The sequence below is a fragment of the Dicentrarchus labrax genome, unplaced genomic scaffold, assembly GCF_905237075.1.
Source record: "Dicentrarchus labrax unplaced genomic scaffold, dlabrax2021, whole genome shotgun sequence".
Classification (NCBI taxonomy): Eukaryota; Metazoa; Chordata; class Actinopteri; family Moronidae; genus Dicentrarchus; species Dicentrarchus labrax.
Window position 1 is genome coordinate 11179879 of NW_026136709.1, and position 13822 is coordinate 11193700.

At 40.3% G+C, this 13822-nt stretch overlaps 1 protein-coding gene across 1 annotated transcript in view; it reads left to right on the forward strand.

Moving 5' to 3' along the window:
• The window catches only part of cntnap2a (contactin associated protein 2a), a 314052-nt gene that overhangs the window by 232628 nt on the left and 67602 nt on the right, over nucleotides 1-13822 (forward strand). The window lies entirely within an intron of this gene.

Here is a 13822-nt window from a genome sequence, read left to right on the forward strand (position 1 = left end):
GCGTGCATATTGCTCATGTGCCATACTGCGTGTTTTCCCACACAGCTTTTGACTCCTGTCCTCCTTGGTATCAACAAATGACAGCAACTTGACATAGTCTTAATATCTGAGTCATAGACGTAGGCCCCTTAATTAATCTCACACTTTGAGAGAGTGAGCCGAGAGAAACACTTTCCATAACTAGATGCCATCGTAATAATAGGACCCCTGCCTTTATTCACTACCACCTATAATGATGCAAAAGAACTACTGCGGCCAGCTGTTTTAGGAAACTTTTTTGCCCTATTTATAATAATATACTTTTTCAGTAAGAAAGAATGAGCTTGTTAAAAAAGTTACAAAATAAGGACTAAGTCATTGATTTGTTGGTAATAAGAAACATATAGAATATTCCCTACCTTATCCATTGACCATCACTTTTGTTGGCTTTGTATAAGTAAAAGATTTTTCAATCATATGATTTCTATTTAACTGTAAAATTGTTATATACATAGTTTTTGTAGATTCCCCCTCCATCTCTCTGTTGTAGTCACAACAGATGGGAATAAACACAAAATTGACAGATCAAATCAAAACCATGTTCTAGATACAGGTATTGTGTTATATAATATTGATTTTATTTCGGTATGTTTGTTCAGTCAGGATCATTATTATTCATTATATTTAGCTAGTAAAATTGAATTATGTAAAGTTTTTTTTGTTATTTGTTTAGGACCATCATTTTTATTGTATCATCTTTGTCTGTAGGAAAGTAGTCGATGCATTTTCCCTCAGTCGGAATACATTTTGTAATTTGGCTACTGCTGACAGAGAGCTGCCTCAACAGAAACTCATCACAGAGTTACAAACACAGTGGACATCCAGGCTGAAGATGATAGAAAAAGAATTGGTTAAAAAAAAAAGCAGTAACCCAGTCCTGTAGGTAGGTAAACAGATGAGGTACGTTGCTCGGTACACATATGGCAAGAGAAGTACTGACTGAAAAAGCTCAACAGGAATTTCACAGATACCCTTTCAAGCAACAACTATGTAGTTGTGTTTTGCAAAAGGAAATGTTGCCCCTGGTCAATACAGACACTCTGAATGAAAATAACTTTACCTTGAAGGGAATACACATAAAAGAATTCATCCTGACTCCAGACACAGATATACGCAACATTATATAACATTATGACCACCTGGGCACCCAGACTGGTCTGCGGCACCTTTCTCTCTGAACCAGCATTGACTTTTTCAGCAGTTTGAGCTACAGCAGCTCGTCTGTTGGCTCAGACCACACGGGCCAGCCTCCGCTCCCCACATGCATCAGTGAGCCTTGGCCGCCCCGCCCCCCTGCCGGGACTCCACGAGAGCTGCAGTTTTGGAGATGCTCTGACCCAGTCGTCTAGCCATCACATTTGGCCCTTGTCAAAGTCGCTCAAATCCTCACGCTGCCAATTTTTCCTGCTTCTAACACATCAACTTTGAGGACAAAATGTTCCCTTGCTGCCTCATATATCCCACCCACTGACAGTGATACACTCGTAATGTTATGGCTGATAGGCGTAGATTCACATGCATATTTTTAATTCAGTAATAGTCAATTTATATATGTTTACCATCTTGATAAAAATGTATCTATTCTAGTAAAAAGTAAGTACTGTATTGTCAGTTGGCATTATTGTCTAAAATGTAAATCTGTTTTCTACAGAAGACACAGCTCCATGAGGAGTGTGCAGGAATAGTAACATCTGGTCATTTCCTAGATACTCTTTCAACTTTCAACTTGTCTTTTTCTTTTTAAATATGTAGTTATTTCTTTAATATACTGCCACATGTAAATTGTTCTCTAAATCCAAGAATTCTAATTGACATATGTTTATGAAATGTCTTTACACAGCTCTCTATGTGTATCTGATGAGCTAACTGATTTTTTCCTGGAAAGTGAAAAGATGCTGAATTATTTTATTTTGCAGAATTATCCCCCACGGTGAAGCTTTACCTTTTGAAACTATAATTGAATATGTTACATTTAGCTTCGGTACCTGCCTAATTGGCATAAAGATTTGAACTAGACCCTTGTGCAAAGACCTGGAAGCAGGCTGGTCATTAAAGAGACTCTTGATTTGAATGAACTGAACTGAATCAGTTTGTGTCTCATGCTTCCTGGGTATGTGCTCTGCCCGAAGGCATTTGTGTGCTCTGAGTTATGTACATAGGCCAGTCACAATCCTGAAAAAAGTTTCAAAACACTAACAGATGGATGAAGATTGCTTTTGCTTGCACATTTGAACTTCATAAAACATTCAGTCAGTCATTCAGTTGATGTTCTTTTTTTGCATCTTTCTTATAACCCAAATAGGTGTTGTTCATGTCACTCTCAAATATTAATAATAAAAAGCAAATGATTTAGGCAAACCTCAAGAAATGTGTATTGAATAGTTTATATTTTAGCTTTTTAAAACCCGTTCGCCGTTTGGCTTTGGAAGGTTTTGGAATATGTGCTTGCTGAAGCTCATGGAGTTTTTTATGCTGTAATTAAATTTAAGCACACCTAGGAAGACATTTTGTCAAAGCCCTTTGAGAAAAACTCCAGCAAGCAAAGTATCTCGTCTCTCTTTAGTGTTCGCTGCAGTCCCAAAGGGCAATTGATTTGGATTATGATCAAAGAACTGCAGTCATGTTGAGCAACAGTAACTGGGCATAGGCTTTGTTGTTCATACTGTCATAGAACACAATGTTTGGCATCAGCTGTAAATGCAAGGACAGGAGCAAAAATAGGCTGGGAGTTTTTATATTTTTTTGCACTGTTCACTCTGTTTGCTAAATAGTTGTGTGGTTGTGTGCCAACAGGATAATGTGGAAGAGAGAGAGAGAGACAAAGAGAGGAGGAGATAGTGGGTTGGATGAATGCTGTGATTCTCATTAAACCATTAGACGGAGTAACAGCTGGACACCCACAACCATCTGCAGCATGTTTCCTATCTAAACAAGACTGTTTAACCTGATCTCACACACACACACACCGCAAACAGACACTGCACAGACTCTTAATACTCTCACACACATACGCCAATCCGTCTGTACCTATTTCTTCGCCGCACACAGACTGATCTATGAGTACCTCCCTCAGTCTCTATCACACACATAGATGCACACACACCGACACGCTGAACCTTCTCGCCCCCACAAGTCCTTAATTTTCCAGCTGTGTAGGCAAGCAGCAGTGGGCAGTTTGTCCCCCTGACAAGGGTCACCGACCCAGGGGAGAGAGCTCTCTGTGCCCCCCCCCCCCAGCTGCCTGGATGACTGGAGTGCAGGCAGCGAGATAAACACTTGAAGAAGGAAAAGGGGAGGGAGAGGGGTGACAGGGAGTAAGGGAGCATTGGAGGGAGGGGAGGGTGGAGGAAATGGCGCGCAGATGGGTGGGATCGAGGGAGGGTGGCACACAGAGCGGGGGGAAACGAGAAAGCGTGATGAGGAGAGGAAGGTGAGTAGGAGGAGGAAGGGAAGGATGGGGCTGGGTCAGACGGGCAAGCTTGCAGTGTGTAGGTGAGGATGAGCAAGGGGGATCATGGTGTTGTTCGGTGGTGGGGGGGCAGGGGCGTCCAGTGAACCACAGCATGATGGATCACGATGTTAGCAGATAAGACGGGTGTTGAGAGGGGGCAGGCTCGGCTTGTCGAGAGGAGCTTTTGTCAGAAGGCAACATACAGGCCCATATACACAGTCACACTGTCACCAAGGAAGGAAGAGAAAGAACAGGAGTTGAAGGGCTAATATATATTTTTTTTAGGCATATCTGAGAAAAAAGGGTGAGTGGGAGAGACAGAAGAGAGAGAGAAGAGAGAGAGAGAGAGAGAGAGAGAGAAAGACCACACTTGCATAGTCCTTTTTGATTTATGTAGCACCGTGAAAGGCAATTTATATGTCTAACACACTATGAGGATTCCAAGATTTCAACCTGCCTTTCATGCAGATGCACTCCATTGCTCAAGAAAGTGCTCTACATGCAGTTTCGCTTCGTTCTGTCTTTCTATCTCTTTCTCTGACGCACACACATACGGACGTGAACGCACACACAAAGATCATTGACCCGACAAAGGTGGGAGCCACTTTCAATTTAGGTTTTCATTCTGTTCGTCCCAGAGTAATGCATTGCAGTGGGCGCCCCTTACACGCTTTTCCCTCAACCTTGACTTGGCCACCGCAACAACACCGCAATAGTAAGCTTAGGTGAAAGGCGATTAAGACACTGATGACTTAAGCTCAATACAGTGTTATCGCTTGAGCAATGGAAATAATTTTTTGATATCAGGTGTTGCACAGTTCATCTTAGCAAAGATAATAGTTTTCACAGTCCTGTGTTGGGTTATGGCTGTGCAGAAATTGACTGTTCTAAGTGGAAAGTGAATTCACATCATTTGATTATATACCGTGGATTTATCTGAAGATGATATACTTTAAATGCACAAGGTAACAGAGTTGTGATGGTAGTACGTCTACTTATGTCCTTTGTAGAGGTTATTTAAGAAAATCAGCCTGAGGATCTTGACACACAAAGCTAACCTCAAAGCCCCCACAAAGATTGACGGATCGAATGCTTTGCATCTCCTTATGTCTTCTATTTAAAGCTGCACCCAACACTCAGCAAAGACTACATCTGAAGTCAAGCTGACCTCTGGGGTTCATGTACATTCTGCTTCGGCATCAGAAGAAATAGCTCTGTAGCCTGTGTTTGTAATTCAAATAATGTCATGTAAGGATTAAAAAGCAACAAAGTACCATTTCCACACTTATGAATCTGTCTAAACAGGTTTGTGAGATCATAAACTAAGAATGTATTGGGTAAAAGCTTCAGTTGGCTCTGTGAACAGTTGTTTTTCTTTGCGCTTGTGTTTTGGTTGTGGAAGAGCGAAATGGTGTAAGTATTTGCCACGTATGTACCTTGTTCTGAGACACACTGACCAACACTCCTGCTTCACAATATCCATGCAAGAGGCTATTATTTGTTTTTAAATCTACACTTTTTCCACTGGAGTATAAATTAACGCGGCCAAATCTCTTTGACCATGACATGAAGTTCTCATCTGTGTCTTGTTGATTACCTGGACCCAACCTAACTAAATCCCTGCCTTGTGTTATCCTTTTTTCGAATTTGCTTGTTACAAACCCCTGTGGTTTTAAATTATGCAAATTGTGTCTGTGGCTCAGCCATGTTTAGGGCTGCTTTTCTCAGCCCAGACTAATCCCATCCAATTACAGGAGCAAAGAGTTTGATGTCATTTGTGAGCACTCCTTTACTCACATAGGTACGTGTTAATGCAGGACAACAGTTCAGTTCATAAATTGTGAGTCCAATCAGAGTGCTTAGCGCCTGATGTCCAAATTGCCTCCTCTGAGGATAAACCCAAGTCAGACCACAGAGGTGCTGAACTCATAACCATAAACGTGTTCAACAAGCAAATAGAAGAGAACACAAAATGAGCAATTCAGGAGGCTTAATCCAGGCAAATTTGTTCATGCTCACAAATTAAAAGACCCTCCTGCTGTGACCTCACCTCTTTATGTAAAACTCATCCAAATGCTGTGCAGTCCCACAGTTCCCAGCCTCAGTCAGTCCCACAGCAACAGCTGATGCTGTTATTTAAGTTGCAGCAGTCCCTAAAAAATTATGAAATCAAATCAATCACCAATGTGTAGTCCAAAACAAGAGTTAGATGAGAAGATCGATACCACTCTCATACCTATCCAGTTTGCAAATAAAAAGATACAAAAGTTTTTTGTTGCACTTCATCAAAATACAGTTGTTAAGTATCAGTATTCAAGTGGCTATGTCACTACAAAGACAAGAGTCTCAGGGTTTAGGTTAATCGTGAGGTTGTGCTTTGAAGGGTGCGTTAAGTGTTGAAAACGCAGTACGTTTAGACAGTCGCAGGGGTGGATCTAACTCTTGCACATTACATTATTGTGTCACATAAGTAAAGCATTGTATAATATAAAATTCAATTTATTTTAATATTAGAGTTGAGGTTAAGTTGTCTCTTGAGCTGTAGTCAAGACACACTTTGATCAACATCTGTAGTACATTCGGTCACCAGGCACTCATAACCATTGTGCTATCCAGATATGTCTAACCATTTGACTATAATTGTAAAACATAAATGAAAAAATTTAATGATGGCTGTTTGACTTTTCCAATAAATGCTGATTCCTGTTTTGTTCATTTATATCTCCCGTTATGTTTCCCTTTAGACGCACAAAAGGTTTGCCTCTACATTTGTGTCTCATTGCTTCGTTGTCTCTGTCATTGCCATACTTTTGGCCCACTTCCTTTGCACAAACGTAGCTTTTCACAGCTGCAGAGGAAAATGGCGCTAAGGTTATTTTCTTTAAATGCTTTCCCTTTCAGTTTTATTGTAATTCGAGTAGGGACCTTCAGCTTCTCACAGAGAGAATGTATTGTTTGGTACATGGTGGTTTTTGTGCCTTGTGGAGTGGAAAATAGCACACCATCACAACACTCTGAGAAATATTACAGCCGGAGACTCTGAGATGCTATGTCGCTCTCCATCCGTTCTGCCTCAATGTGAAGCCATGGGTTTTTTTATTGTCCTAGTTGTCAGCAACATTGCGCACTTACAATAGGCGACACAACAGGACTTGATGGTGTCACAAAGCTTTCATCCATTTCAAAAGGTGCCCTGGCTGTGTGTGTGGGTGTGTATGCATTTATAAAGACAGAAGCAGTGGAATGATTGAAAACAAGGTAGGAGTAGACTGTGAGAATGGAGTGAAGGAAGGAAGTAGAGACATTAAATAAAATGCAGAACAGAAAGACAAGGAGAGAAGAGGAACATGAAAGCGTGTACAGAAGTGTGTGTTAGTGGGTCTCTCCATTGGTGTCTCCTGCTGTGCACTTCTGCAGGAGGTTATAAGGAGGCAACTGATGTTTCCACACAACTCCTTCTGACTGCTTCTGTCAAGGCAGTTATGAAATTATCATAATCCATTTTCAGGGTGCAGTGGAAGACTTATGCCATGTGGTGAGCTGTAAACTGAGATTAGATTCTCAGCATGATATTGAGGCACCTCTGTGCGTGCAAATGTAGATGGGATGCTCTCATGGGAGTCCCATTTAAGGGCCCAAATTCTTCTAAGGATATGATGTACGATGACGTGGCCTTCAGAGGACTCAGACTAGTAGGATGAACCTGCATCTCTTCACTAAATTCACCGTAGCTTCATAGTGAGTTTCTGCTACAGACCAGAACTAATGGTGTATTTGAGCAGTGTTCTCCAAATTGTTGAATCAGAAACCAAGGCACGGATACACTGGCTGTCCCTCCAAATTTGAGCAATATAAGGCCACATATGGAGGAGCCTTTACAATGGGGTTGCCTTGTCTGTCTTGAAATGCAGATTTCAAAGGAAGCAGCCCCTGAAATGAGACACAGTGAGTGTGTTTGAGTATGTGTGCTTGTACGGCAGCATGCATGCATGCCTAATATAAGGGTCCCTCAGAGTTTATCTGTTTGAGTATGCACTCGTAGTGTCTGTGTTACCGTATAAGGATACTTGTCTGTGGCTCCCAGCTTGCCTTGGGCCATCCTGTGGTGTTTAAATCTGTGTATCATCTGTCATTTAGCCTTCTATCCCTGTGGCTCTAAGAAGCCTACTGCCTCTTCAGTGCTTGCCGCCCCACAATGCTTCCAGTACAATAACTCAGGCAAGCTTACAGGATCACATAACATAGCATGACTATTGCGAACACCAACAGTGGAATTCGCTTTGTTGTTCAGCCTTCCTGTATCTGCGCTTCAAAATGTTTCGATTTCCACCCGCTCTGTTTCTGTGTGTCATTCAACAGTTCTTTCTTTCTTTGTCCCTTTCTCTCTCTCCTCCCTTTTCTCTGCTCTCTATCTCTAGCTAGGTTTCTGTATGTATTCTCTCCTCTTCTTCCAACCTGAATTAAATACATTTTCTTAAAATGGATTGCTTTACTTTTCTCTCTCTTCTTCTCCTCTCAAGTTATTATTTGTCCCACACATCAGATGGCCCTCACCTAGCTGAATATCTCAGGTGCTCTTTCAGAGAACATTGATCATTCAAAAGCTGCCACATCAATGGACTGATTTCGACAAAGCTGTGCACGATGCATCTTGGCGCTGTCTTCTTGTGTTGAAAAAGCACTAATCAGCCTATCTTTTTTACTCAAAAATAATGTCTATTCTACTAATTATACTAATTGTGGAAGAATTATGCATTCAGTCGTGTATTCGTCTATGTAGAAATTATATCGATGCCCACAGTTTTTATACTTAGTGATGATGGTGAGGGATCTTGTTACTGGAGCCCGTGTGGTGTTACTCACACCTTCACTTATACATAAAAACACACATCTACCTCACACATGAAGGCGTAAGACATTATGCCTTCATGCATGTTGTGTTGTGCGTATCTTGCTGAGTGCCAAGAGCATTCATGTGAGGTTTTCTGGTGTTTATACCATGATGTATAAAAAGATTGGAGAAACATTTACTGCTGTCAAAACCAAGCTTTTAGCTCTTTTTCGAAGCCAGCTGTGTGAATGGCTTTCAACATTTAAATAATCATAGCCCTACGCATGATTTGTCAGTGCCCAATTTGAGTGGTTTCGCAGATTTCACTGATGTAAGACAGTTTGAATATATTCTCAGCAGGAAAGCATAGCATGTTCTTAATGCCATCAAATCTATTTCAAGCCATTCTGCAGGAATGATATAAGTTGGGTTGATGTTGATCAGCACTTACTTTTTCAGACAGTTTGATTGAAGAATCCCTGTTTTTCTTCCAGGGAGCGATAGCCTAACTGCATAGATTGCCATTAGAGGGTGGTGATGAATTGCAAAAGGCAGAGAATTGAAATACTGCTTTCTCTTTCTTTCTCCCTTGGTGGTTAGCTGTGGTCGCTGGTGGGGTTTAGTTTCTGTAGAGTTTCAGGGAAGAGGAGGCTGGCAGGGCAGACAATCATGCCCACGTTGTCACCCCCAAGGCCCCATGCTTCATCTCAATAAGCCCCTGTCTTCTTCCAGCTCCAGAACAGTTGGAAATAGCTTTTGGGATTTGTGCCTTTGTGTGTGTGTGTGTGTGTGTGTGTGTGTGTGTGTGTGCGCTTGTGCGCGTGCATGTGCCTGCATGTGTATGTGTCTGTTCACTTACAAAAACAACAAAGATTTCAGGGATTTCAGCCAAAGTGAGAGGTCATGTTTCATACTGTCAGATGGACTGCAGAGGATGAGAGAAAAGAATGGAGGTGGGAGAGAGAAAACAGAAAAAGAAAAATGTAGCACTGTAAATAAAAAGACAAATAAAGTGAAAGACATAAAACTTAAGAAATATAATCAGATAGAGAAGTAAAGAAAGAAGAGAAGTTGTACCTGAAAACAGATCAAGTGTATGAGGGAGAGAGAGTAGTGCAGTTGGTTGGGTGTTTCCCATTGTGGTACATTTGCCTCTCTCTCCAATACTCTACTGTATGCAGCAGGGAGACACAAAGAGAAAAGAAAGACATAGAGGTCAAGAGGGAGAAGGAGAGGAACACAAACAGACAGTAGGGATTGACATATAAGCTTTAAACTTGTACTTTTTCCTACCACTGTTTCCTGGATTCTTTCTCATGTATTCTCAGCTCAATACAGCTGAATTCACGAGGCCTTATTGGCGTGGAGGTTACATAAGAGAAGAGAGGGAGAATACAATAAGAATTCAATAGAAGAAGAAAAACAAGGTGCATCAGTTGTGTGATGCTATGCTTGTTAGTTAGGAATCTGCCGTATTCAGCTGTTGGACCCTTCTACTGTGATTTAACATTAGTATTTCTATTTTCTTATATCACCCCTCAGTCCAATTACTGTATAGTCTCGCTCTCTCTCTCTGACTCCCTGATATGATTTCTGTTTGCTGCCAGCGATCATGAAGGTCATGACAGTCGATCACATTTGCTTGCCACTGTTCTGTCTCTCACAAAACAGTCATCTGTCTGGTGTACATAAATTAATATTTATATCATTCTACTGCACAGTGTGTGTGAGTGTTCAAGTGTGTGTCTTTATGCATACTGCATACTCACCATGGCCTCTGTCATGGCAATAAACATCCCAGTGCTGTGTTTTCTCTCAGGTTGTAACAGAACCTCCCGTTACTACATTTTATTTATTTATTTTCCCATCAAGTTGGAGGTGGCAGTTCTGATGCATATGCTATGGGTTCTTTGCTACAGTGTTTATGTCTGACAAGTGCATCACTACTTGTGACAGTTAGTTAGTCCTTTTTTTTTTTTTTCTCTCAAGAGTGGATTCAGTAAGTTGGCAAAATAAAATGGCATAAAAACCAAGAAGATATTCTGCTGTCCAAGTCAAGAAGCATATGAAAGAATAGTGTTAATCCACATACATATGGCTACAACAAGAAGTAAGTTATGTTACATTTGAAATAAATAAATAAATAAATAAGTTGGATGAAGTCAGTAGGTTTAAGTATAATTGTGACTAACAAACAATTATCATGGATTACTATTGGAAATGTTTAGACAATTACTAAAACACACACATAGTCCTTATCGGAATATGATACAGATCTTAAAATGGAATTTAGTAAAGCAATGCTCATAAATGACCAGTCTAATTTAGTGGCATCTAGCAGTGAAGTTGCCGATTGCAGCTAACTGAACAACATTTGAATCTATATCTGACAACATTGGAATGAGAATTGGCTGAGAAACTGCAGTGGCCATGAAACTCAAAAGGCCCTCAACAATTCCTATACAGGTGATTTGACACTAATGAAAACACATATAGGAATATTAGATTTCATTTCTGCCAATAGATCCTCCTACATTTTATATAATTGGACCTTTAAATAGAAAGTGTTCTCTATATTTTTACCGTATTGGTTAATGGCATTTCACAATAATATACCTGGTCTTGGCCCTGTATTACACAGGCTAAGCCAGCAGACTGTATTTAATTTTGTTTCCATAATAAGCTGTAATGTACTCTCTTATTTCCATTACAGATGGCTGTTGTCATGGAAATTCAGCAATAAGGCTTCATATTCTGAGTTGTTAAGTAAAACTTTTCATGCAATCCACCTCTATAATACAATGCAGAAAATAACTGTCACACATAGTTATTTCATGCTGTAAGGCCTATTACTGTAAATACTCTTCAGAAATGGAATACTGTGTGATTTAATTGAGTTGGAGGCATTCCCCCTTGTTTCTAAGGTAAAAATGACCAAAGGTTAATGGATCTCAATGGTAAACTGGTCAAACTTAACTAATCTAAAACAATGTGTTGTTAACCTTTGATGATGGGTCATGATACCATTTACTCACTTTATTTGGCTGTTCAAGGATAACCCACACAGCTAATTATTTTAAATTAACCCCACCTTCATTCTCCATTACCACCAGCTTTTACAGACGCTGACACTCTGTCAATAACCATTTGCACTGCCAATAGTGTTTAACTCTATCATTGTTGAGTATATGCCCCAGTGTCTGTCTAATGACTGTATCAATTTGGTTGTGTCTGTGTACATGCATTCATACATATGTGCTTTGATTAAAATATGTCAGGAGGTGATATTGCAGTGTCAAGGTTGCTTCCATACCCCAAGATAGGCTGCGTGTGGAAAGAGCCTATCACTCCTCAGCCATAATCTTCCTGGGAATCATCTCCCTGGAATGACTTCCAAGAATAATTACAGGGGTTTTGCCATTTGGGAATGCCAGAGCATCGGGACAGCTTCCCTTTAGCTCCCAGTGATCATGTTCCAACAAGTGATCATTCCTGGCCCCCTCATCTTGTATTTCCCCCAAGTGCTCAGAGAATTACATTTTCATTTTGCTGCAAGAATTTTGATGTATTGCTGTAATCCACCCTGTGGCTGAAGTACATCCCACGCAAGGAAAGAGCTGAGGCTGTACCTAAACTGCTAAGATCATAAAACCATGATTGGAGAGTGAATGTGGTCTATCAATACAATGAGGTTCAGCATATGGACACAGGTATCTTTTATTAAATTATTGTATAATAACAGAGACTACGTCTAAGTAGCAAACTACTACCTCTAAAACCTTTTTTAATTTTTAAACATGCTTGGTGTTGTTGAAAAGCAAACAGGAAGGTACATGGCATCATTTTTATTTACAAAAAACTTATAAAATATGCCTTCTTATAAGGTGTTACACCATGTTGACATACGTTCCAGTAACTAAACTTGAAAGGGTGTATTTTGTTTTGGTTTCAGCACCCCTCTCACATGAAGCAACATTCAGAAGAAATAACTAGAGTGTCCATCCACCTTAGAAAATTGAAAAACGTATGGGCTTTTTCTCTTTGAATTCGGTGTTACATTTTTTGATTATTACGTTCGTTACGTGAAATAGTGTCCCCAAGAGAACAAGAGATCTGTAATAATTGCAACTAAAAAATGTGTTGTGCGGAAAGTAGGAAAACAGCAGTTTGAAAAAGGCTCAAGAACACATAGCAACAAGAAAGGGGCCGAAATCGTTCTCATTAGATGTGGTGTGTAGGGTGCTCTCTAATTGTAACAAAAAAGCAGTGAACAGTGAGGGTGAGAGGACGAGAAAAATAGACACTGTATGTATAAAAAAAAAGAGTGTGAAACAGCAAGTCAGTGTTAATTGGAAACATGCATGGATATGTACGGTTACAGCTGAGCTGCCATGGCACTAAGTGCACATACTGCAGTCATGGTCGCCCTAACTAAGTTGAACTTCCATGAGGGATCATAAACTGACAGCTTTTTTTGACATGTTTGGATTTAGTTTTTTTCTCCATTGTTTTTTTTTTTTTCTCAAAATTATTTTAGCTATGAAGGACTGCTGTGTCTACATTTGCAGGTACATGGACCAATTCGTACATGCTTCTACTTATATGTAGATCCATGCTAATACTTCTTCTGCTCACGGTGTTATTCATGTAAATATAACCCCTTACTAAGTGACATGAATGTTTCCTCTGTCAGTCATTACAGTGTTTGATTGACAGCTGTTGATGGAGTCGTGACTCTGCTTCCTGGAGTTGGTATGTGTGACCCTGGGTAGAGACAGTCCCCCCTCCAGCTGTAAACTATACACAAATACTGAAATAGATGATGCCTTGAAACTCACTCTCGACTCAGGGTGTGAACTTGTGTGAAAGTTTTTGTGAGGTGTGGGCAGGTGATTCATCTGTCCTTTTATCCACCCCTACTTAAAGAGGCAATTTAGTGCAGAGATAATGGGGAGAGGGTTGAAGGATCATAGGATAATAATTATTTTTTAACATTAACAACATTAACATGCTGTTTCCTTGTCATCTGTGCTTGTGCATTAATCAACTTGTTTGTATGGTCACGCCTCAGACTGCATTTGATGTATATGTGCATGAGGGCCCATGCATGTATGTATGCTTGTGTTGTCCCTCAGGGAAGGTCAGGGACATTAGTAAGATCAGAAAAGCGGTCTTGTTCATTTTATTAACTGTCTTCCTGATTACATCTTGCCCTGGGGTATGGTGCCTCCATTAGCCAGGTCAAAGCATGATTACACCAGAATAGATTAGTGTTCTATTTTCCTCACTTAGAAAACCACTGCGGAGGAGTTAGACCTTGGATACTCTAAGGTGAACGTATACTAGAGAGTAACTCCACTGTGGATTTTGGAAAAGAAAGCACATTGGAATGTCAAAGGATTAGCCCTGGACCTAGTCGCATTTTGACTTGACTTTTTCTTTTTGATAAAGCTCAGTCTGTCTGTGAAATTGGCAGCTTTGTCCTTCGGCAATGAATATAA